Here is a 26,010-nt window from a genome sequence, read left to right on the forward strand (position 1 = left end):
TTACCTAATCTCCTTTCTTCACTTACTTCCTTACTTCATTCAAATTCTCTTCCTGACATTCTCTATAGATATATCATAAACCTCTTTTCCCTCACTTCATATTGCAATTCCTGTTTGTATTAGACTAACTTACCTTTAATTTCTGTATAAACTGTCTAAAATTTCTCTAAATATTAAATTTTTGCCATATAACTTTTTTGATTCTTAGCTAATGTTTTTATATTATCATTAATTCATTATAATTATTTAAACTGCAGATGTTTTTGTTTTATTTTTGAAGATTGTAAAATTATTGTTCTTAAAATGTTTTGTAATAATTTGGAGCTTTTCTCCCCAGGCCTCCACTGAAAATGGGCTTCTACCCAGTCGGACTTGGTAAACAAATGTGAATGAATAAATAAATAAATACATACATACATACATACATAAGGACATTTATTCTGTTTTAATTTCATTTCTCCTTCTGATATCATGGTGTGAAGAGGTGCTTGAGTATACTGAATATCTTCTTTAAAACAGAAAGCCTTTTCCAGTCTTGCACTTACTCTAGATGTCAAGAATTGCTGCCTAGCAGCCTAGTCACCCACCACCCACATAAAATGTGAATAAATAGAATGGTCACTTTTTTACATTTAGTGACCTTTGGATGTCTAGCATTGTAAAAGATTGCAATATTGTGTTAATGGTTTACTTATGTTACACATTTTTGCAGTCTTTTGTTAGGTGATGCCTCAGTCAGTTTCTGTTATATTCTTATCAGTACACTTTTTTAGCACAGGTTACCATGGTAACTTCTTACCTTGCAAATTAATATTTTAACTGCCACCGACATTTACAAATGCCTTGTTACCAAGCAACACTGCAGTCATCTACTCCTATTTCTTACTGTGGACACTACAGTTTAAATAATTAGCCCAGCCTCTAGCAAATATGGTGTGCTATTACCTTTAAAGAAATAAAAATACATCTGAGTCTTTTCTCCTCTTTAGTAAAAAAAGTGAGTGTGAGAAATACAGCATGCATTGCTTTTGGTGTATATATAACACAAGACAGCCTGTTGACAAAGAAGCAGCAATGACACTTGTGATTCCAGTTAACTGAAGTTTAGACAAACTAAATCTACACTAGATCAGTCATGAGACAGTGCTGTTCTTCCTTGAATGGGGCAGTGGTAATCAGTACTGCTATCTGTCCATTATGCTGAGACCTCTTTCCCCCAGTGGTATTATCTTCGTAACAGTGTAAACAGAGTGAGCACATGAGCACACTAATGCAACAAGTATGCAGTTACATGTACAGTCTGTGCACTACTACCTTGATATTACCATGGTCATTGATCTTAGGAAGCTCAGCTGCTCTTCTCTGATGGGAGTGAGAAATCACTGCTCTGTGTCTTCCTAATGGATGTCATTCCCTCATTCTGCACAGAACCCTTAAGGGCTAATATTGTTATTCAATTCTATCTTCAGCTGTGGTCAGACCTAGGCACTACTGAAGAAAGTGACCATAGCTTGTACAGACCAATGTATTGAAGGGCGTACATAATGACATAAGCAATCATAGTTTCAATTTATGAAGTCATCTGGCTGGACATTCATTTTTTTGCCTGTATGATTTCTGTTTTTGACTACTCCTACAATGCACCATCTGAGGCGTAACAGTTCATCTTCTCAGTCTCTAAAGTAAGAGAAGACATGAACTTCCAGTATGACACTGTCTTCATAGTATTGGAGTTTTATTTCTCTTTCATCATACCCTTAAGCCAAGTGCTCCCCCCACATGACATACTTTAATATCAATGGGTCTGTACACTTGGGCTGCCACGTGTAAACTGTCCTCTGCAGATGTCCTGTCTGCACTTTAACTATAATTTTTGTCTATGAGTCAGCAGGCTATCTCCTCAAGTGTCCAGGTCTGCTACTCCAGCTTTGGTCTCCTTGGCCACAATGAGGGCTTTGCCCTTCTGTGCTATGAAGTTGGCCTATGTTGGGTGCTTTACAGCCAGTAGTGTTAAATTCTTTGTGCTTGTTTGAAGAAAATGTTGTCAGTTCCCAATGCCTTTTTAGTTGGGGAGACAGAAAACATAAAAAAAACACTGATTTCTATTTTAACATCTTTTAATGATATCAATGGCCACTATGACATACCAGGCAGCACAACTGGTTTCATTTGAAAATAAGCAGAGTAAAGGAAGTCTAATTTAGAATTCGCAGGCTATAAAAGTTCTTATGTGTTTCTCAAAAAACTTCAGGAATAATTTCATCAGAGTATTTTGCTGTCACAGAAAATTTCCTTAAATACTTTGAATATTTCAGTATTCCTACTGTAAGGTCTGTTTGGGATTGATATACTTATGAAGCTCTTCATGAATGATGTTTGAATTAATATATTTAAGATGTCCATCCACTTTCAGGAACTACTACCCTTCTGTACTTATACAACTGCCAAACTTTATCCATCTTCATCTCTACCTACTGCTTACATCTGTCCCTTTAAGGCAGCAGGGATTACACTGAAGACTCAGTCAATGAAATCTGATAAGCATGGAAGGTAGTCAGTAATAAGAGTGAGGGGGGCAAGCACTGTAATTGTGATGTCAGTTTGGGTTGCTTTTATTTTCATTTTCCTCCAATCTCTCAGAATACTGTCGCTGAAGATGTCTCATACATCTAGGCTGCTAGCTGCATGACTCTACTACAGAAAGTTGTAGGACCTTTACTGGAGGCTGGAAATTCAAAACGTGGTTAAGTCACATAATGTCAACAATTCAAACTAGCACTTTCTCTACATCTGTCAGCTTGGATGATGGCCATCATCAGTGAAATAAATAAATTACCTATAAATAAATAACATATATATATATATATATATATATATATATATATATATTATAAATAAATAATTACCTATATATTTTAAAAGCAGTGTTAGCACAACAGGTAGCATATTTGCCTGTGGTGCAGAAAGCTGTGGGTTTTACACCCACGCCATGTACATGGAGTGTTGATACTGGTGTGGGTTTAGCACAATGGTTAAGGTATTTACTTCATAAATACAAGGTACAGGGTTGGATTCTGACCCTGGGATATTGGCTAGGCTTAAAATGGCCCTTCAGGGCAGCTAGCCTAGTATTCACCTATAAACCTGTTGATGTGTTTACATCCTGAATACAATTTTACAAGCCATGCAGTAACTTTGCATATCACTGAAATAGTTTTAACAAGTTTACTATTTTATTTAATTTAGTACTTCATACAATTATTATGAAAATAACTTAATTCTCACTATTCACTTTTATTAGTACAAAAATACAAGTCCATCTACATCTGTTCACCAAATTCCTTTATGACAGTCACAGCTGGATCATGGTCAAGTGGGGCCCTAGGCAAGGTAATGGATCAGCACCTTCCCCCAACCATTCCAGTGTCCCATTATTTGGCTATTTCTCCCCAGTTACCATAAACACTGTTCAAACCTGTCAGTATACATACTATTTTCTTCTTTACTTCTACAATGATGATAGATACTTAAAAATTTTATTTCAGATTTTATAGCACAAACACTGATAGCCATTTGCTAAACAAAACAATGTAGTCTCACAAGGAAAACACAGCATGAACAGTAAGCTTCTCTCCCCTCGAAACTGACATTCAAAGAAAATGCTTCTGGCCAATGGCAGTTTAAAGTTTACCTTTGGACTGTTTCCAAATCATAGGCCCCTTGCACATATTTTTGGACCATGCATGTATTCTTTGATGCACCATCCTGATTACATGAAATTATACTCCTTGTATAATACAGAACCACTTGTTAGAGTGTGTTTTAAATTTCTAGATTTGAATATTTTTCCAGTAAGCATTGAAACAAAATGTATGTACCAGAAAGAACAAAACTACCTATTACAGAACATTTCAACCACAAAAGGCCACTCAGACTTCTGTCCTTGCAATCCACCAATATTAGTCAATATACACAATATCTGCAGAAGTAAATGTCATCTGAATAATTCCACATTAAAGAGATCTATAACTAATGTAAAGGCTATTGCTTATCCAGAGGAGGACACACTCAGGAGTGCAGCACCCTAATCCACCCTTAAAGGAGGCCCTGCAATATCAGCACTCTATGTACATGGTGTGAGAGTAAAACCAGACGTTGTACACTAGGTCAATCCGTATTTATTAAACATGATATGGTAACAACAAAGCTTTTGGATAAAAAATGCTTCATCAGTGTTTAAAATTCATAAAAAAACATAAATAAATAGTAGTTCACACTAATCACAAAACACAGCCTAACTAATCCACACACAAGATTAATTAGTAACATCACTATCAAATCATTCAATTAAATAGATTAAAAATATCTTAAATACACCTTTTAAAACATATAAAAATCATTTATAAAATAATTGTTTCTGTCTAAGTACAGGTTTAATACTAACTATTCTGTTAATTCTAGGTAAACAATCAGCTTGCATGCATACAATCCAGTCATATTCCTTTAGTTCAAGCTTATTATTGATATCCCCACCTCTAGGGTCCCTATGGACATTCTCAATTACCTTCAATTTAACACTATGGTCAACACCTTTATCAGATACATGTTTAGCTAATACATTACTTAAAATACCTCCATGAATTTCAGATTTGTGCTCAGTTATTCTTTCCTTAAGTTTCCTTACTGACTTACCTATATAGAAAGCAGCACATGCCATGCAGGTAGCTAAATAATTAATATAAGAACTATCACAAGTATTAGAGCATTTAAAAATATTCTTTGCCTGTTACTGGATGCAGGAAAGCACTATCTTTACAACTAAGGTCACAGCAAGAACAATTAAACAGGGTAGTGTACCAAACTTTTTAAATGGTATTTGATTTCATTTAAAAGGAAAATCCTTATAGCACAGACGATTTTTAAGATTAAAATAATTTCTATAGGCAAAAGTTGGTTTAGCAGCTATACATTTTCTAAGTTCAGGAATTGTATACTACAAATATTACTAATCAAATCCCTAACAGAATACGTACATCTAGTATAAGTCATGACGTAACGTAATGGACCTTCACATTTATTAGCAATATTAACCAACTAATTTCTTTCATCGTCAGTACAAAAATAAGGTTTAGCTTTATTTTGCCTTTCTTTCAAAATCTCATTCTTAGCAACATCCAATAAATCTTGGTCATAGCCTTTTTCCTTAAATTCTACAGCCATCTCATTCATTTGACTTATATATATTGCTTCATTAGTATTAAATTGACTAGGATGCATGTACTGACTTCGCACAATACCTTTAAAAACATGATTTGGGTGTATGCTATTCTTGTGTAAATATCTATTGGCATGCACTGATTTTTTATATATACTAGTTTCCACATTCCTATCCTTGACGTCTATTTTAATACCTAGAAATTGAACCTCATTTTTAGAGTATGTCATTTTAAACTCCAAAAAAATAGTTGTATTATTAAGAAATTTAACAAAATCAACAAGCTCATATTCAGATCCTGTCCAAACTAAAAATACATCATCAACAAAACATTTAAAGAAAGGAACCTTGACTTTATAAATATCGGGACCATTAAAAACATACTCCTCTTCCCAATCACTCAAAGTAAAGATTGCATAAGTATTCACTACTGGGGTGTCCATAGAAATGAGTTGGTTAATATTGCTAATAAATGTGAAGGTCCATTACGTTACATCATGACTTATACTAGATGTACTCAGTCTGCTACGGATGTGATTAGTAATCATTGGAGTATTTTATGTACCATTCCTGAACTTAGAAAATTTATAGCTGCTAAACCAACTTTTGACTACAGAAATTCTTTTAATCTTAAAAATTGTCTGTGCTATAAGGATTTTCCTTTTAAAGGAAATCAAATACAGTTTAAAAAGTTTGGTACACTACCCTGTTATAATTGTTCTTGCTATAACCTTATTTGTAAAAATAGTGCTTTTGTCCATCCAATAACAGGCAAAGAATATATTTTAAATGCTCTAACACTTGTAATAGTTCTTATATTAATTATTTAGCTACCTGCATGGCATGTGCTGCTTTCTATATAGGTAAGTCAGTAAAGAAATTTAAGGAAAGAATAATTGAGCACACATCTGAAATCCATAGAGGCATTTTAAGTAATGAATTAGCTAAACATATATCTGATAAAGGTGTTGATCACAGCTTTAAATTTAGGGTAATTGAGAATGTCCATAGGGACCCTAGAGATGGTGATATCAATGATAAGCTTGAACTAAGGGAATATGACTGGATTGTACACATGCAAGCTGATTGTTTACTTGGAATTAACAGAATGGTTAGCATTAAGCCTGTACTTAGACAAAAACAATTATTTTATAAATGATTTTTACATGTTTTTAAAGGTGTATTTAACACATATTGAATCTATTTAATTGAATGATTTGATAGTGATGTTACTAATTAATCTTGTATGTGGATTGGTTAGACTGTGTTTTGTAATTAGTTTGAACTACTATTTATATGTGTTTTTTTGATGAATTTTAAACATTGATGAAAGATTTTTTTATCCAAAAGCTTTGTTGTTACTATATTGTGTTTAATAAATACGGTTTGAGCTAACTTTGCAAAGTCTGCCTTTTTTTGCTACATTGAATGTTTTGGATTTGTGACTTTGCTTTATCACGGATAGTGTACTGTGGTATTTTTTTGTTTTTTGTGAAAGTAAAACCCATTGCCTTCTGCACCAAAAGAAAATATGATTGCTGCTGTGCTACTAACACTGCTTTTAAAATTTATAAATCAAACACCGATGATGGTCATTTGCTGAATAAAACAGTTACACATTGAAAACAGACTTAGAATGAGTAACAGTAAACTTCTCTTCCCCTGAAACTCAACATTCCTTGAAAATGCACAGAAGCTCAACAGTCTTTGTAAATGCACAGAAGCTTGACAGTCCCTGAAAATGCACAGAAACTCAACATTGTTTGAAAATACACTGGAACTTAACATTGTTTGTAAATGAACAGAAACTCAACATTCTTGGAAATATATGTACTGAAACTCAATAGTCCTTGAAATGTACTTGCTGATGGTAGTTTGGCAGATGGTGTAGAGGATTCAGGCTCTGGGGTCCTGTATTGAAGGTACAGGATTTGAGCTGGAATGAGTTAATCAATCTGCCATCCCTAACTAGGGCATTACACACAGACACACACACAGACACACACAGACAGACACACGCACACAGACAGACACACACACACACACACACACACAGACACGGACACACACACACACACACACACACACACACACACACACACACACACACACACACACACACACACACACACACACACACACACACAAACCTACTATTTCATGAATTACCTGTTCTCCGTGTTCATCCAGAATGGCAACAGCATAGCTCCCATGCTCTTTTCTTAAAAATCCTTGCTTTCATTCTGTTTAAATATGTGTGAGTCATACTAAAGACACATATTCAGATACTACTAAGGATGTACTCTGAGTGCATCCTTAAAAGAAGAAATGTAACACATGCAAAGTACATCCTCAAAGAAGAAATGTAAGTTTTTGTGGCAGCCCCCTCAAGCCAGTGGACCCTAGATGAGGTGCCTAGGTCACCTAGTGATGGGTCCAGCTCTGATTGCAGCTAATGTGCTTCTTAATTCCACAAGGCATTCACCTTAGATCACTGTTCCATGTGAAAGTAATGTTTTATCTTGAACCACTGAAATGACCTGGAAATAATCAACAGGACAGCACCTGCCTTTAATCATGCATTAAATGCATCTTTCTTAATCAAGTACTGGGTTTAAAACTATTACTGCAGAGGGTTGCAGTTTCTTTAAACTGTTGGTACCTTTGTCATTTTTTAACGGATTTCAATCATCCTAGTTTTTGGCAACTTCTAACTTTCTCTCACTGAATTCATGTGTACATGGCTATTAAAGTTAATTATTTGTCAAGCCATGGTGGTACAGCGGTTGTGTTGTTGCCTCACAGCAAAAGGTTTTCCTGTTTGATTCTCAGCTAGTGTGCTGGGAGTGCCTTCTGTGTGGAGTCTGCATGTCCTCCCTGCGGTCGAGTGGCCTCCGAAAGACATGCGTAAATGGGCGTGCCTTTGCTGAAGGTTGGGAGTCGGGCTGGCAACTCGGCACCATAAAAAATCTACTGCCAATCATTAGTGGACCGGAGTTCCGCTGTGGCGACCCCTTACCAGGAAAAAGACGAAAAGACAAACAACAACAACAACCATCTTTTCTTCCTACTTCTAAATTTTCATTTGACTAACTGATCTTCCCCTTTACTGTACTGCTAAGATACTTTTTTTTAAAATCAATATGACCCATGACGCAGAGACTTTAATCTAATTAAGTGATCTGCTCAGTCTGGTTGATGGAATCAAATACAAATCTAGAGACTATCTTCTTTTTTTAGGTCTAACCTTTTAAACCTAAATTACCTCTCTCACTTTCTACCCCTCCTACTCCCCCGTTTTAATACTGGCTATAGTAATCCTTCTTGGTCAGACTAGTAAGAGAAAAAGTATGTTGTAGTCTGTGCCTGTTATCTATTTATTTATTTATTTATTTATTTATTTATTTTCTCTTAATACTTAAACTAGTCTACGTTTTTTTAATATACTTTATAGTAGCTTCTCCTTTGTTAAACTACCAAATGAGACTAATTTGTATTCTATGAACATGTAATTACCTACTGTTAATGTGGAGCTTTTCTCCCCGGGCCTCCGCTGAAAATGGACATGTATCCAGTCGGACTATCCCGGTCAACAAATGTAAAATAAAAAATAAAATAAATAAAAATAAATAAATAAATAAATCTATGTGATACACATTAACAGTATTTAAACCTCATTCACTATGGCAAGCTGCATTGTTGCCAGACAGGGCAAGCAGTCAACTCTGATAAGACCAAGAAAATTTAACTTCTAACTTCCAGCATTCATAGTTAAGTACTAGGCTAGCTACCCTTGTGAGCCATTTTAAGCGTAACCAGGTTCAGGTTCCCTTTTGGTGTCAAATTAACCTATTTCATTTGGTGCTAGAGCGGCCTTACCCATCCAATTGTCAATAATTATATATTACCCCTAATGAGAATAACTGGGATACCACCATAGATAATTTGAGATTACCCATGCACGGGATAAAGCATTTAGGAGCTGGCTCTGTCCATTAGTAATAAAGCGGTAGTCCTGGGGTAAAATTTCTGTTTCCCATCCATAAATCCAAGTTGTGCTTGAATATGGAGTCTTAACTCTGCAACTCTACTCGTCTTCCTATCTGTCACACTAATTCAGTTCTTCTCTCCCTTTCATGCTAACACATTTCAACATTCCCATCTCCTGTAACCTGAGGCCTTGTCATGATATTCATACAGACAGTGAAGGCTGATAAAACAAATGAACACAGTAATTACGACTATCCCTAGAGATCCATGTGATATAACAGAAGTAAATAGGATATATTACTGTGCAGACATGCCGCGGTAGTACGGTGGTAGCGTTGTTACCTCACAGCAAGAGGTTCTCCCATTCGATTCTCGACTTGGCTTGGGAGTGCCTTCTGTGTGGAGTCTGCATGCCCTCCCCGTGGTTGGGTAGCGTTCAAAAGCCATGCGTGCGTAAATGGGCATGCCTTTGTTGAAGGTTGGGCGTCGAGCTGGCACCTTGGCATTTTGTAAAAATCTACTGCCAATCATTAGCGGACTGGAGTTCCGCTGTGGCAATCCCTTACCAGGAAAAAGCCGAAAGACAAACAACAACAACAACTGTGCAGCTAAATTAATAACTGATAAAGTTCTACTACAAGAACATGGGATAGTGAGGGAAAGAAAGGGGAGAAATCGAATACCATCATGGAAATATTGACTATAGAAAACTATAAAGCAATTAAGACAAGAAGTGTCACTGTTAGAAAAATACAGAAGAGGGAACAAATCAACAAAAATACTAAGAAAGCTAGACGTGATAAAAGCACTGCACAGTATCAGAAAAGACCAGGATTTATCATGCACTATTGCAAATAACAAACTAAAAATCTCAGCAGAGGTGGAAAAACTTAAAAGATACACAGATAAATATAAAGGAAAAGTACAACATAAGCAATTTATTGATGACCCAAAAAAAGTTTTATAGAGAATTGGGGAAACATGGAAAAAGGAATTGAAAGACCACCAAAAAAAGAAGAAATAGATAACATTTTGGAAAAGTATCTATGAAGATGCTGTGGAACATAACAAAGATGCTAAATGGATAGAAGTAAAAGAAAGAATAAGAAGTTTAAAGGTGCAGGATATGAAATGGGATGAAGTAACAACCATAGAAATTGAAACAAAGTTAAGAAAAGCCTCTAATTGGAAAACCCCAGGCCCAGATGCAGTACCTAACTTCTGATTAAAAGTATTAACATCTCTGCACAAAGATTTAGCCATGGGTAAGAACTGTTTATATGCCCACCCTGAACAGACACCAACCTGGCTAACAACAGGAAAAGTAATGCTCCTACTTAAGAGTGAACCTGCAAGCTAACCTAAAAATTATAAATCGATAACTTGCCTTCTCACAATGTATAAACTATACAAGGGAATTGATGCTGACAGAGTTTATAGTAATTTAGAACAAATCTCAATTATGGCAGTAGAATAAAAGGGCAATAAAAGAAAGTCATATGGAACAAAGGATCATTTGTTGTTAAATAAAGTCATAGTGGAGAACTGCAAAAAGGGCAACAACCTAATTCTGGCATGGATTGACTGCAAAAAAGCATTTGATAGTATTTCCACATTCATGGATAAAATAGTGCTTAAAAAATGTATAAGATAAACCCTACACTGATCAACTACATTACAGTGACCATGAAACAGTGGCAGACTAATTTGCAAGTAAGCCATGATAAAGGACAAATTATTATTCCAGAGATAACAATTCAAAGTGGGATATTCCAGGGTGACACTCTGTCACCACTGCTATTCTGCCTTGCCCTTAACCCATTAAGCTGTCTACTTAACAGCTTAGCCCATGGCTATAATTTGGCTCATAGAAAACAACAAAGTGTAAAGACTTCTCATCTTCTCTTTGTTGATGACTTAAAACTGTATAGCTCATCAGATGAGGAACTGAAAGCACAACAGCAAATTGTCAAATCTTTTTCAGATAAAATAAGAATATCATTTGGTCTTGATAAATGTGCAAAAGCAACCTTTAAAACAGGAAAACTGCAGCACCAGGAAAAAAATCAGTTTGGGGCAAGAATGTGATATAAAAGAACTTGAGCAAGAGCGAGTGCATAAATATATGGGAATTGATGAAGGATCAGCAATAAAACATGAACAAATGCAAATAAAACTTAGTAAGGAATACTTTAGAAGACTTAAATTAATCCTGAAAACAGCGTTGACATCTAGGAACAAAATCCAAGCTATAAACCAATTTGCTCTTCCTGTCCTAACTTTCAGTTTTGGAGTGATTGACTGGCCCCAAAACATGATGATTAGATTAGACAGGAAAACAAGAAGGATGCTTCATGCTCACCAAATGATTTAGAAAAATCAGTGTATACCAAGATTATATATTCCCCGCTCCGAAGGAGGGATGGGTCTCCTTGAAATTGATTACATGAATAGATCTGCAATTGTGGGACTCTACACATATATGCTGACCTCACAGGACCCAAACATGTTGAAAGTTTTGAAACTTGAGGAGAATAAAAATAAAAGATGACTTCTCTGCTTAATCTAGCAGAAGCATATCGGCATCAAGCAGAAATGGAAATCAAACCAGAAGTAGATAAAAATCAGGCAGCAACTGAATGTGCCAAAAAACAAAAAAAAGAATATAAGGTGAAGGACCAGATGAGAAGGTAAGAAATATGGAAAATACATAAATACAGTTGCAAGTATAGAAAACTTCTGGAAGAACCTCATGTTGATCAATAGCGAACGCAAGAATGGTTAAGGTGAGGCAAACTCAAACCAAGAGATGAAAGGTTAATATTGGTGGCCCAAGATAGTGGACTGCGTAAACATTGGTTTACAAAGTCAATTGAACATGTGGGAGAAACAGATAAATGTAGGTTTTGTAAAACCGAATTGGAAACAGTCGCACACCTCATTGCTGGTTATGACATAGTAATGGCAGAAGGACTGTGCATTGAAAGGCATAATAATCTGGCAAGATTGTTGCACTGGGGATTGTGCAAGCATTATGGTATTGAAGTGATTGAAAAACACTGGAAACATGAGTCACAAAGTATCATAGAAAATGATGATGTTTACATTACATGGGATCATCTATTACCAACACTTCAAAAGATAGATGCCAGAAAACTGGATATAGTGGTCCATGAAAAGAAGACAAAAGTAGAATTGATCATTGAAATTGCCACTCCCAGTGACTACAGTGTCTTGCTTACAGAGAGACACAAAGTAATAAAATATCAGGATTTGCAGGTAGAAATGAGAGCAATGTGAAAGAAAGATACCCAGACAGTCCCAACAGTAGTAGAAGCAATGGGTCTTATAAAAAAGAATTTACAATTGTATTTAGATATGTTACCAATATATGTAACTCTGTACGAATTGCAGGAGTCATTACTGGGCACATTGCGGGTGCTGCAAAGAGCACTTCTGGCTGACATCAAAGATTAAAAGTAATACCAGTTTCATGAACTTTAATCATACTTTGACTTAGAAATGGGGTCCATTCCCATCATGGTATTAGAAACCCAAAAGATTTGGAGAAATTAAAAAAGGCAGTGAAGGCTGACAACTCTTGCAGATTTAGTGAGAGAAAATTTCTCAAATGACTGATTCTATTCCACCCCAATCACAAGGATATACATGCAAAGAGAAATTTCTCATGGTCTACAAGGACAAAGCTGAAGCTAACAGCAGAATCTTACTAGATGTTACACATAGGAAGTAGCGGTACTCAACACAAAACCTCAATTTGCTAAGAGCAATGAAGGCCATAGACAAAGATATAGCAAATGTATAAAGAAGTCTGATTTGCATAAAAAACATAGGTTTGACTTTATTTATTAAAGAAGAAGATAGAATAACAAATAAAAATATCACTTTGAAATACTTGCTGGAGATTATTAAAAAAAACTGCAACAAGCTCCAAGTCTGGTAATCAGTGTTCTTCCTGAGAATGATCATGGTAGTAAGTCAAACCCTCTCATTGATTAATGGATACAATTAAGCATAAGGAATGACAGGGTATGTTCTGACCTGCCAGGAGTAATATTATTAACATACAACTAGGAATTGCACTATTACTACTACATAGTAACTAATTTCTAATAACAATAATAATACTTTTCCTTCTGTGTCTAATCTTAACATAGATTAGCTGTATTTCCACAGTCTCTGGTTCATCTACAAATTGCACTATCACTACTACGTAGTAACTCATTTCTAATAATAATAATAATAATGGTTTTCTTTTTATGTCTAACCTTAACATAGATTAGCTGTATTACCACAGTCTCTGATTCATTCGTTCTTCATAAATCTTGAATAGCCATTGCTTTATGAATATCATTATTGTCTTTTGGTGAAAAGTGTTAAAACCCAAAACAAACATGAAAGCATTGAAGATTTACTGGTTGAGAGAACTGGTGGTCTGTGTTAAGTGCTCCTCTAGCTGTATCAGATAATGTCTTGTTAGTACTGAATATTTGGTTTGACATTATATCTTTGTTATCAGTACTCTTGGTTTTGCATGAAAATAATAAACATTTTGAGTCTATATTTTTGTTAAGGCAATCAGACACAAAAAAATAAAAATTTTCTTTTGAAGCCAAAAAAAATATGAAACAAGGCACGTAGCAAGTATCTGTAGTGGCCTGTAGAAATTAATTTCTTTCCCATTTTAATTTACTTGACTTGTGCAAACCAGATATTAAATAGCAAGAAGATAATGAATTTGGAAAATAATGGGAGGCATTTAGAAATGAGATGGCTGGACTGTATTCTCAGAGGCCCCTCACTGATTTAGCAGACAGTTTTAGAATACAGCTGTCCTATAAACTGCTGATCCACCCCTACATTTTCTACTGTTTTGAATGTCTTAAAAAATATTGAAGCTTGCTGGTCAAAGAAGGGCTGAACTGCTAAAAAAATTATAATATTTAATAAAGATGCTACACGGTTTAAACCCTCAAAGCTATCACTGCCAGAGAACAAGTCAGTCAGATTGCTGCAGAATAACTGCAATACGGATCTTATTAAGTGGAATATATTAATGCACAAATGAAAAGCACAGCAAATACAAGTGTAAAGATGGCTCCTTAAATAGGAAGTAACCCATATAAGGAGCTGGAGACTGCTGAGGCATTTTCTCATGCTTCCCACCTCTGAGATGAAGCCTGTCTAATCAACATCTACCACTCTTTGGACAAGAGGAAGAATATAATATAGCAAATAATGACAGGATGGCTATTTAGTCAGAAGGCAATGTGGTAAACTATCTTTTGGAGACATCAGATTACTGGGACATGATGGCAAGAAAGAATACAAATGTTCCTACATTATGCATGGTAATGCCATGTAACAGTCTTTGTTGCAGATATTGCTGAAAGGGCCAGTAATATTGCAGTAGCATTTGTCAAGAAAGGTTTAAGAAGCAATGAAGACTACTAGAGTTAGTTTTCAATTTCAGAATACAAGAATGTCAGATTTACTTTTCAGTTTCAAAAATACTAAGATAACTTTCATAGGTTTGCTAAACAGCAAGCAATATAAACTCAGTTCTGTAATAGAAAGAATGTGACCTTCTTAAATTGAATCTGACTTTCTTTATAAAATACCTCATTGCACAACATGTTTGCTAGTGGTCAAAACTGTTTGGTCCAAAACTGAAAACACACTTGTCTTTCTACAAAGACAATAACGGGAATGATGTAGAGGATGGATAAATCTGTAAAATGCATTACCTGTAGGCAGGGTATGAGGATTCTTTATCATTCAAGGCAGCAATGCTAGTACAAGTGATGTGTAAGTTTCTTACACTTAAGTCTTATCCCCTGAAATGTTGCTACAAATCTGCACATCTTTCTTTTTGGTGCCCTCAGAATGAAGTATGTTGCCTTTCTAATAAGTCAGGCCATATATACTGAGATGGCCATTTATATTCTTCATAAGAAGAAAATGAAAAAAAAATATGATTATATAAACAGTGTTAGAGATATTACAAGAGTCACCTAGTAGTGAAGGGATAAAATAATTGTTTCAGACGGCCTTGATAGTGACTGTTGTAGAAAGTCAAGAGCTGTCTCTGGAGAAAAGTGCTAATAAGTCTTTGGTGGGTAAGTATTGTCACAAGCAAACCTCTCAATTGTCCCTGATTTGGAGGAATATTCCTGTATTTATGCCTGATTTACCCATGCTTATGATGTACCCATTTTTTGGAGGTACATCTCTACTTTCAGGCTTGATTTACCCCTTGACAGAATTTTATGAATTCCACCTTATCACAAGTGATTATTGAAGCTGTCTGGTACACAGAAAACTACACCACATGACCAACATGAACCTATGAACCTATAAACATAGGTATTGATAATTTAAAGAAAGAGGACAAACATTTTACATCTCCCTTCTTCAGAAACAAAAATAAATGACCTTGTGTGGTAGAAGTTTGCAATATAGCTCAGTAAAGTATATAGTTTTTACACTGTCTCTTTGATAATGTGTTTAGATTTCCCATCATTTCTGTCATAGTGTTTTTAAACATTTGTTTCTGAGTAGTATCCCACATTCCTAATGGAAGTGAGAAGAGTTATGTGCTGTTTGCTATTCAATTTTATGCTAATTAGGTGTCCATATTTGTTTTTGCTTGATGTACCTACTTTTCAAGGGCCTTTGTACCTCTCTTCAATATCTGCAGGTTGAGAGGTATGATCACAAGTCAACTACTTACTAAATAAGAAAAAAAAGTGTATTATCTAGCAAACAAAATGTTTATTTAATATAATAATTATTAAAAAGATGCTTATTTTATAGATCATTCCACTTGTGATATCAAATTACATGCAGCATCAGGAGAACATTTTAAGAAAAGACAACTTGGAAGTGTCAAAAGAAAAAAAAAAAAAAATGATGACATGACAAACCTTGGTATTCAGAAAATTTCTTTCCATCCATGCTAATCACTTAATGCGGATTGGTCAATTAGTGCAAAGCAGATAAATGGCGATTTAGAGAGATTAGAGAAAGACCTCATTAGCACACATTATCATGTCTTTTACTTGAGCACTGTGCTGTCAGACCTGACTGCACTAGTATTCTCACTGTCAGTCCATGCATTACATTAGAAAAGGCATCTTGTACACACACGTGGACAAACACACTTTCAGACACACACACACACACACACACACACACACACACACACACACACACACACACACACAGATACACACATTCCCAAATATAACCACACACATACCCACATGAACTCATCCACAAACAGACCAGCAATACTGTTACACTCACAGAAGCACTCACCAATACAAAAGCATACACACACCAACCTACACATACATCCAGACTTATGATTCCCTATCTAACACGTAGCTAATTAGCATTAGCCACTCTTCCCAGACAGATGCATTAGCATGAGGTTTTGCTCCAGAGACTGCTGACCATACTAAGGTTCATGTGAGGTGAAAACGTCAGCAGAAGAGTGGTCTAAGAATTGAAAAGGCTTAGTACAATGCATAACCCTTCTAAGAAAAGGCTTAAACACCACACTAAGCCTTTCTGAATTCCAGGGAAAGAAGAACTTCTTTGAGGGACTTTGAGGAGTGCTAAGAAGTTGAGAGAATTATTGCATAAATGCTGCTAGTATTAAAATAGAGGTCTAAGAATGTTAATAGTTGTAAAAACAATAACAAACAGTCCACAGGGACCAATTTCACACTAACCAAAAAAAATAAAAAATATATCCGAACAACGTAGATCAACTGCTTTACTTTATTGTAAAAACAACCAAACGACTAAGCGTTTTCGCCAAAACACAAAATGGCTTCTTCAGAGTCATTTGGGTTAAATAAAACTGCTGTTTAAATACTAAAGATACAATCCATTCTCACTAATCAATGATCACACATAAAATTACATCATAAAACATCACATCCTTTTAACTTAATAAGTTACTGAAATATATATATATATATATATATATATATATATATATATATATATATATATATATATATATATATATATATATAAACACTGGATGCACAACTTTTGTTCACTTCCCTTCATGTGTGTTTTTAAAAAAATGTTTTGTAACAAAATACAATATAATGTGAAATCATAGCCACATATTGACGGAAGCAAGGGGTTTTAAAGATTGTTGTTTAAACATACATTTTATAATAAATATATAAAAATGTAAAAAATTATGTAAGCAAAACCTAATGCAATGATATGTTAAACAAATGCACTCTTAAATCACATTTGCCCTTTGTTTTAAAATTGGCATTAGGTAAATGCTATCATTTAATCCAGCTGGACTCAGAGCATTGAGTCTGAGTTGCCATTTAAATTCCTTAGCCTCAACTTCTGTTTTGAGGTCACCAACTCTCTCTTTGTTGTGGACTCTATCTAATACAAAGAAGATACATTTCTTAAAATTTGCACATTGAATACTGTGCAAATATAATGCATTATGCACGTTCTTGTTTTTAATAGACCTCAAATGCTCTGATATCCTATCACGAAGCCTGTGAATAGTTTTACCTACATAAAAAACTATTGCAGGCTGTGCAATTTGCAACATATACTAGCATAGATGTATTACAGTTACATTTCCCTGGGCATGCTATAGAAAAGTTATAATTTTTAATCAACATATATGGGCCATCATTTATGAATCTGCAGTATCTGCATGCACCACATTTAAATATCAAAGAATTGTGGTGTTTAGTGAAACCATTATGTTTTTCAAGAGTGTTTTTGATGTTCTTTCCCCTACTGTAAACCACATTTGGCATATTGCCCAATATCAGTTTAGAATTTGTGTCTAAACAATCTTTCCAACATTTATTCAAGGCTGAAACCAGTTGGGGTGGGCCAGTGTGTTATATTTCAGTACCCAAACATACGATGTTTTAGAAGCTTTCTCTGTATATGCCCCTACATGGCTATTTCTCAAAATCAGAGTAAACACATTGTCTGTTTTCTTCATAATCTCTTTTTTAACACTTAGTAACAGTTTCAAGGGGTAACCCCTCTCAAGAAACATACAGATCAACTTATAAATCTCATCTTTGAAAACATTGTTCTCACTCACTAACTGGGATGTTCTCACCATTTGTCCTTTGACAATACTCTTCCTTTGGTGCAAGGGATGACAACTTTTAAAGTGTAACAAAGAACTGGAGTATGTTTCTTTCCTGTAGATGTTGCTGTTTAAGCTTTGTGGTGTCTTAGTCAATTTTATATCTAAAAAATTGATTTTGCTTAGATGCCAAGTATATGTAAATCTGAAGAAAGAGGTTGTATTGTTCAAATAATCAATGAACTCCCCAATTTCAGTTGCATTGCCTTTCCATAGGATGAGTATATTATCCAAAAACCTGTTGTATAGCTTAATGCACTCCATAAATTTTGAAGTAAACACATGTTGATTTTCCAATGAAGGAGAAATAGGTTGGCAAAGACAATGTGGAAGTGTTTGTCAAAAAAATGTTAATGTAAAGCAGAAAAAGCTGGATAGAGACACTAACAAGTATAAAATGAATCTAGCTTATCCAGTGGGTTCCACCCACAAGATGCCCAACACATTGCATGAAAACAATAATAGGGTTGATTGCAATGATCAGGACTTTATGGTGGCTAATGTTATTATACAATTTCTATAAAATAGAATGTTATACAGTTTTTATGGAGTTGAGATTGTAGAACTGTGGACAGAGGGTAATGTTCAGTTCAGATAAGTTATCAGTAATATTATAAATGAATAAAGAAAACAGCAATTGACTTAGAACAGAGCCTTGGTGGGGCACCTGCTTTTAGTGTTCCATTAGCGGGGCAGACGGTTGTTATAGTAAACTTGAAAGGTCCTAACATCAAGATAGCCATGGAACTGATCAATGACATTTTCTCTCAAATTGAATTTTTGTAACTTATCAAGCAGAATTTTGTGGTCAACAGTTTCAAAGGCACAAGTCATGTCCACAAAAATGTAAGGAGACCATCATTTAAGTTATCATACATAGTGTCAGATGCCAAGAGCAAAGTGGTGGTTATGTTAGTCATGCTGTCTATCAGTTGCTATTAAAGTGCTTAAGCAACTGTTTATAAAGAACTTTCCTCAAAAACCTTTGCAAGAGAGCAGAGAGTGGAGACAGGGTGATAGTCTGTATGGGTTTTGGGCTGGGGTACCTTAGGAAGAGTTGTAATGATGGCATGTTTCAGGGCTGGTGGAACAATTATTGTGGTAAGTGAGAGGTTATAAAAATAAGGTAGAGGTTTGGCTATTTTGTTTGCTGCCTTCCTAAAAAATATCAAGGTGGAGTGCAGTGAAGATAGAACTGGAGGGTTGCAAGTTCTTTAAAAATGTTTTAGTTTCCTTCTCAGAAATAGCTTGTAAGTGGAAGTTAGCTGCATACTTCAAGACTGTACATTTGAGATGGAGGGTTATATTGAACAGTTTGTTGACTACAGAGTATGAGTAATTTTTTACTACAGAGTTTTACTATTTAAAAACTGATATCTCATTTTCTGCATTTTCCAGAGAGAAACATTGTACAACCTTCACTATTAAACAGTGAAAAACAACCTTTGTGGAAATGTACTAACTTAAAAGGTTGTAAACAGGTAAACAAATAAATATCCTATATGTAAATGCTACAGAACTCTTTTAATTAATTCTCATTTAGGATAATGGCCAGTAATAAAAAAATTGAATATTCATGGATGCAATTAAATATTATTTTTTAATAAAAATATAAATTGATTTTCTGTGTAAACGTCTTACATAAATAAAGCATATCAAATACCAAAATCATACAATAGCTCATAAGTACTAAAAAATTAAACTAAGATGTAAGAAATATGAAGTCAACCTCCCTTATCCAGATGGAAAGAGCTGCATTCTCTTAATCTGCATTAATTGCTAATCAGTACAAACTACTGAAAAGACATTTTGCCATTCTTATTCTACCTCTTGAAATTATATGTAATAGTTAATATCAACTATTCTCTACTTTATATCTTATAAATCTGTAATAAACCATTTTATTTTGTGGATTTTTTTCAACAAGAAGAAACTCTTGGTTATACTTCATTAGTATAGTCACACAATAGTCCAATATTTCATCAGTCTCTCTAAATATATTGATATGATTCCATCTATCCACATCCACACCTGCATGTTCATGGCTACTGTGAGTTCCACTTATGAAACTTTTCAGGAGTAAGGTAGCTGTATAAGAGATTTTTTTCTTAACTTTTTGGTGATACATTTTCTGAACCTTATCTCTACTTTCATAACACTAAAAATGTAGTATTTGGAAATACTGGCACTATCTTGGCTTATGCTTTATTTTGTGTGATCAGATATTGATTCATTCATTCTTTATATGCTTGGAAAATAACCATACCCTTATACTGTCCCCCATTTCACAGAAGCTACATGATTTTGTACCATATTCTTCCCTGTTCCTCATAAGAGATTTGATTTCCTGGTAAATTACAGTCAGTCAGTCACAATGGTGGACACTGACTTCTTACTGTTCATGTACACTGATGCAAAACCTGTTGTTCTGTTAACATTTTAGGTGAGTTCGATCTAAAAATTGTCCCTTGTTCGGAGCCTTTGTCTCCCAATTATTTTTGACTTTGTTCAGAATTCTTGAGCAAAGCAGTTGAGAGGTATAAAAGCAATGTCATATATCTTTACTGATAAGGTTATTTCTGCTTGACTGTCACTCAACCCAATTTATGTAAATAGAAATGACTTGCTGCTAATGGAACTGCCCTATGTTGATTTGTATTAATGTTTTGATAGTATTTATTAAGCTTGCAATATTGTCATTTATACTCATTAAGTTAATAACATTTCTGGACACTTCTACCCAGGTCATGACTGAAAAGGGTCAATAGACCAGCTCACTTACCTGGTTATCAAATTGCAAAATAAAATGGAATAAAACCCATGGATTTTTTCTTATTCTCTAAGAAAATATTCTGATATTTAGCATTAGATATTCCTAATTAACATTTTTTTTGGAAAAGGTTGCAAAACAAATTGTAAAGAAAAACAGTATGGGTAAAGTAAATGTTTTCACAGTTAAGTGGAAATAGACTTAATAAAATAGATACATGTATTGCTTAATTTTCAGCCCAGGATTTAAAATAGTTTAAGTCAGATAGAAAAAATAAGATACATGATATATTAATAATATATTATATTATATTATCAATTGTTTATTTAATTGACATTACTGATTTATTCCATAGGGAATTTTCTATTCGTAAAAATTTTATAAAAGTTACTTTCTGAAGCATTTTCAGGCAATCCCAAATTTCTGGTGAGACAAAAATATCTCTGTTACACAAGTTGCTAAATACTTGTGCTGTATAATATACAGTGTCTGGGACTTGATATCCTCTGTTCAGCTTTGTAATTAAAATTGTATTCCAGCTTATATGTGGGAAGCCACCTCTCCAATATTTCTGTATGGTACACAACTACAATGTGATCTGGAGAATACAACCTTCATACCTACCAAAATCTTGTTTTGATTTTGGTTATTATTTATAGCTAATTATTATTTCACTTGCTGTATAGTGGTAGTTATTGGAGGTTTGGGGATTTTGCTACAGTTTGCTTAGTTAAAAAAAAAAACCTGCATACTAGAAAAGTATGGTAAAGTTTCAAGAAGCTTTATAAAAATAGGACATCAAATTATCTTTACAAGTAGTATTAAATTTGATTGATAAATTCTCTAAGCAAGAGCTCCAGAAGATGCTTTCAATAGGAAGGTAGAGGTATTATCAAGTGTAAATATTTCAGTATATTCATTGTCTGCATATTGTGAATGTAAATATATATATATATATATATATAGAGAGAGAGAGAGAGAGAGAGAGAGAGGGAGAGAGAGAGAGGTCTACTTCACATGACTGAAAACTGAAAATACTAAATTTCATTTTACTGAGACCACAATACCTAATTTTCAAAGTATTGAAAACTCAATTGACCAAATCTCATTATACTGAAAACTCACAGTGCTGAATTTCAAAATACTGAATTTTAAGCCATATACATGCACACTTACAACATCAGCTCTTTCCAAAACTTAAAACTGCTTAGTTATGCCCTTAACAGAAACGGGAAAAAATAAAACCAAACTAGGTGGAGGGCTACACCCCCACACCCTCCAATGCAGAGGGCTGCTCCCCCTACCCTCAACTATATATACTAACTTCAGGATCACACTACAGTGGGGAAAAGGGGTATATAACATTTACTTACCTTACAGTAATGTACACACTGCCACCACTGCTGGGAGCACACAAAACATCGGCCATATTACTTTAGATACTTCCCATAAAAATGTAAAGTGACATACCCACATTTAGAAACACAATACTACATTCTATACTACTATCAGTGTTCTGACAGTCTGCACTTTAAGTTGTAGTAATTTTTTTTATCACAAGTAAGCTAGAGGTGAAGGGAAACACACATCACATCTATTGAAATTCAGCACTGTAACCTTTCAGTGTAATGAGACTCAGTCAAATGAGTTTCTAGCATTTTGAAAATTAGTCTTAGTCAAATGAAATTCAGTATTTATTATTTATTTATATTTATTTGCTGTTGTTTAACCAGGATAGTCCATTGGGCCCAAAGAACCCATTTTCAATGGAGTCCTGGGGAGAAAAGCTCCACATACAGATTATACAAAGATTATGTTACACAATACATAAAATACAAAGATTAATTTCAATATATAGATTATATAGAGAAAAACATAAGTATCAAACAAAACAAGTAATAGAGGTGAAATATAAAAAGAAATAGTATTGTGGGTTTTTTTTTTTTTATTACTTGGTACAAGTGAGGAGTTGAATGGTGGAAGCAAGCATGAATTTGTTAGCTGGGAATGGAAAAAGAAAGAGGAGTAGTGGTGGAAGTAGGGTAGGTTATGAAGGATGTGAGCAGGAGCATTCCCATGAGGATGTTAGATGAGAGTGTAGTAATTTTTTAGTGTGGGAGCCTAGCAATTGTACGGATGGATGGGGGAAGGGAGTTCCATTGGCGTGCTAGTGAGAAGGACAGGAGGTGTTGTCCTGGAGCGTGTATGGGTCTATAGACCTCTATGAGGTTTTGATTGTTAGATCTTAGAAGTCTTTATGTTTGATGCATTTTAAAGGTAGTTGAAAAAGAGGGACAGAGTGCTGGCTGGAAGATGAGTTTATGTGCATAGGTGAGTTGAGTGTAGGAGAGGTAGTGGGGTAGCTCTAGCCAGTTGAGTTTTTGGAGAGGTTCACAGTGATGGGTAGATGATTTGCTGCTGGTTGCAAATCTGGCTATTTTATTGTAGCAAGATGATAGTTTGGATTTCAGAGAAGATTGTAGGTCTGTTAGAAGAGGGGCGCCATAGAGAAGGGACGGAAGGAGAAATGTGGTAGCGAGGGTAATTTTGGTAGTAGAGGTGAGGAACCGATGGTGGCGGTAGAGCATGCCTAGTTTTTGATGGGTTTTTTTTATATTTAGGAGTAGATGGGAGTTGAATTTCAGCTTGTCATCAATTTGAATCCCGAGTAGTTTGGCTTCAGATACCTGCTCGAGGCATGTATTGTTCTGGCTGGTGATGGAGAATAAATTTCTGTCAAAGTTATTAGTTTTGGAGGGGGAGAATATCATAAGCTTGGTTTTAGCAGCATTGAGTGCAAGGTGGTTCTCTTTCATCCATTGTTCTGTGGTGGAGAAGGCATCTTGAGTTAGTTTTAAGAGAGTTGGGATGGATGGGGCAGCACAGATGATAGTGGAGTCATCAGCATATTGAATAATATTTGCAAGGGGGATAGAGTGGAAAAAGTCATTAATGAAAATATTGAAGAGGAGGGGGCCCAGAATAGAGCCTTGTGGGACACCTGTTGGTGTGTCAAGGAAGGAGGAGGTGGCTTTTTTCCACTTGACAGCTTGTTGCTGATTGGAGAGTCAGCTAGTAAACCAACAGAGGTAAGAGGGAGAAAGGTTTAGGTTAGAAAGCTTAGTAAGAAGGAGGTTATGAGAGATAGTATCAAAAGCTTTAGAGAGATCGAGGAGGATGGTAGATACAATGAGGCCAGAGTCCTTAGCTTTGTTCACAGTTTCAAGGAAGGATAGGAGAGCAGTCATAGTACTATGATGGGGTCTGAATCCATGCTGTGTAGGAGTTAGTAGATTGTTATCCAGAAGATGTGGAAGGAGTTGAAGCTGGATACATTTCTCCAGGAGTTCTGAAATGGGAGAAAGGATGGTGATAGGACAGAAGTTGGAAATATTAGTATTGGTTCCACCTTAGTGCAGGGGAATGATGTAGGCTTTTTTCCAGATTAGAGGAACAAAATTTTCTTGGATTGAGCGGTTAATTAGGATACTGACAGGGAGGGCAATGGCTTCAGCAGCTATATTAAGGTAGTATGAGGGAATGCTATCAGGGGCATTGGTGCATGGTTTTAATTTCTGCAGGAGTTTTTTTATGGTGGATGTAGGAATAGGTTTGATGAGGAAAGGTGGAGTTGTGGAATGAGTGGGGGAAGGTGGGGGAGGAGAAGTATGAGGTGATGTGGGAGAAGTTAGAGATGAAAGAGCTTGAGGAGGAGTGGGAGAAGTTGTAGGGGACGATGCCTGAGAGGAAATGCAGGTTGGAGGAGTATTGTTGTTTGAAAAAGAGCTGGTGAGTTTGGAAATAGAGTCTATGAAGAAAGAGTTAAATTGGGTTGCAAGATCAGTATCATCAGTATTTGGGCAAGGGATTGGGTTTCCTGTGTTCCCGGGTTTTAAAAGGGTAGTTATGCCTTTCCAGAACTTCTGAGGGTTGGTTTTGAAATTGCTTTGAAGTCGGGTGAAGTAGTTACTATGGTCTGCAGAGATAAGTTTTTTAACTGAGTTATGAAGGGTTTTGTATTCGTTGAGGGAAGAAGTAGTTTTGTTCTTTTGATATTGTGTCCAGGCTTTGTCTCTAAGTCGCATGGTGGTTAGGGTGTCTATACTTAACCAGGGTGTGGATTGCCTTTTTATGCTTTTGGTTTTTAATGGGGCATGAGTATGTAGAAGGTTGAGGAAAGTGGTATTAAAGTGAGTGATAGCATTTTCAAGGGGAAGAGTCTTTAAGGGGTACCAGTTCAGTGAATTTAGTGCAGCTGAGAATGTTTCAGGGTTGAATCTCCTATGGCATCGGGTAGTGATGTAATTATGGGTGACTTGTAAGGGAGAAGGGAGACATCTTGCGTAAATGGGGAGGTGGTCGCTGAGGGAGTCAGGTATTGTTCCATTATCTGGGTAGTAGTGTGGGTGGGAGACTAGAATCCAGTCTAGGATGTTGCCACTGGAGAAGTCTTTGCTTGGTCTAGTTATGGAATTGATGAGTTGGGAGTAGTTGTATAGGTTGATGTTAAGGGAGTGTGAGGGGGATTGAATGGAGGACCAGTTACTATTGGTATCTCCCATGATTATGGTTTCATTGTTGATGTTGGCTGAAAGCAAAGAGAGGATTTCTTCTAGTATTGGGATATTGTCTCCTGGGGGAATGTACAGTGAGGCAATGCAGATATATTTATGTTTGTTTAGCTGGAGGTGAGCCAGTATTAGTTCTGCATTTTGGAACTGGGGAATAGCTTTATCATAGGGTGTTAAGTTTAGGGAGGATGAGTAGAGTAGAGCTACTCCACCACCTTTTTTATGGGTTCTGTCTGATCTGATGATTGAGTAGTAAGGTGGCATTCTCTTGGAATCTTTC

Source organism: Protopterus annectens, chromosome 6.part0 (assembly GCF_019279795.1).
Source record: "Protopterus annectens isolate FY-2018-M chromosome 6.part0, PAN1.0, whole genome shotgun sequence".
NCBI lineage: Eukaryota > Metazoa > Chordata > Ceratodontiformes > Protopteridae > Protopterus > Protopterus annectens.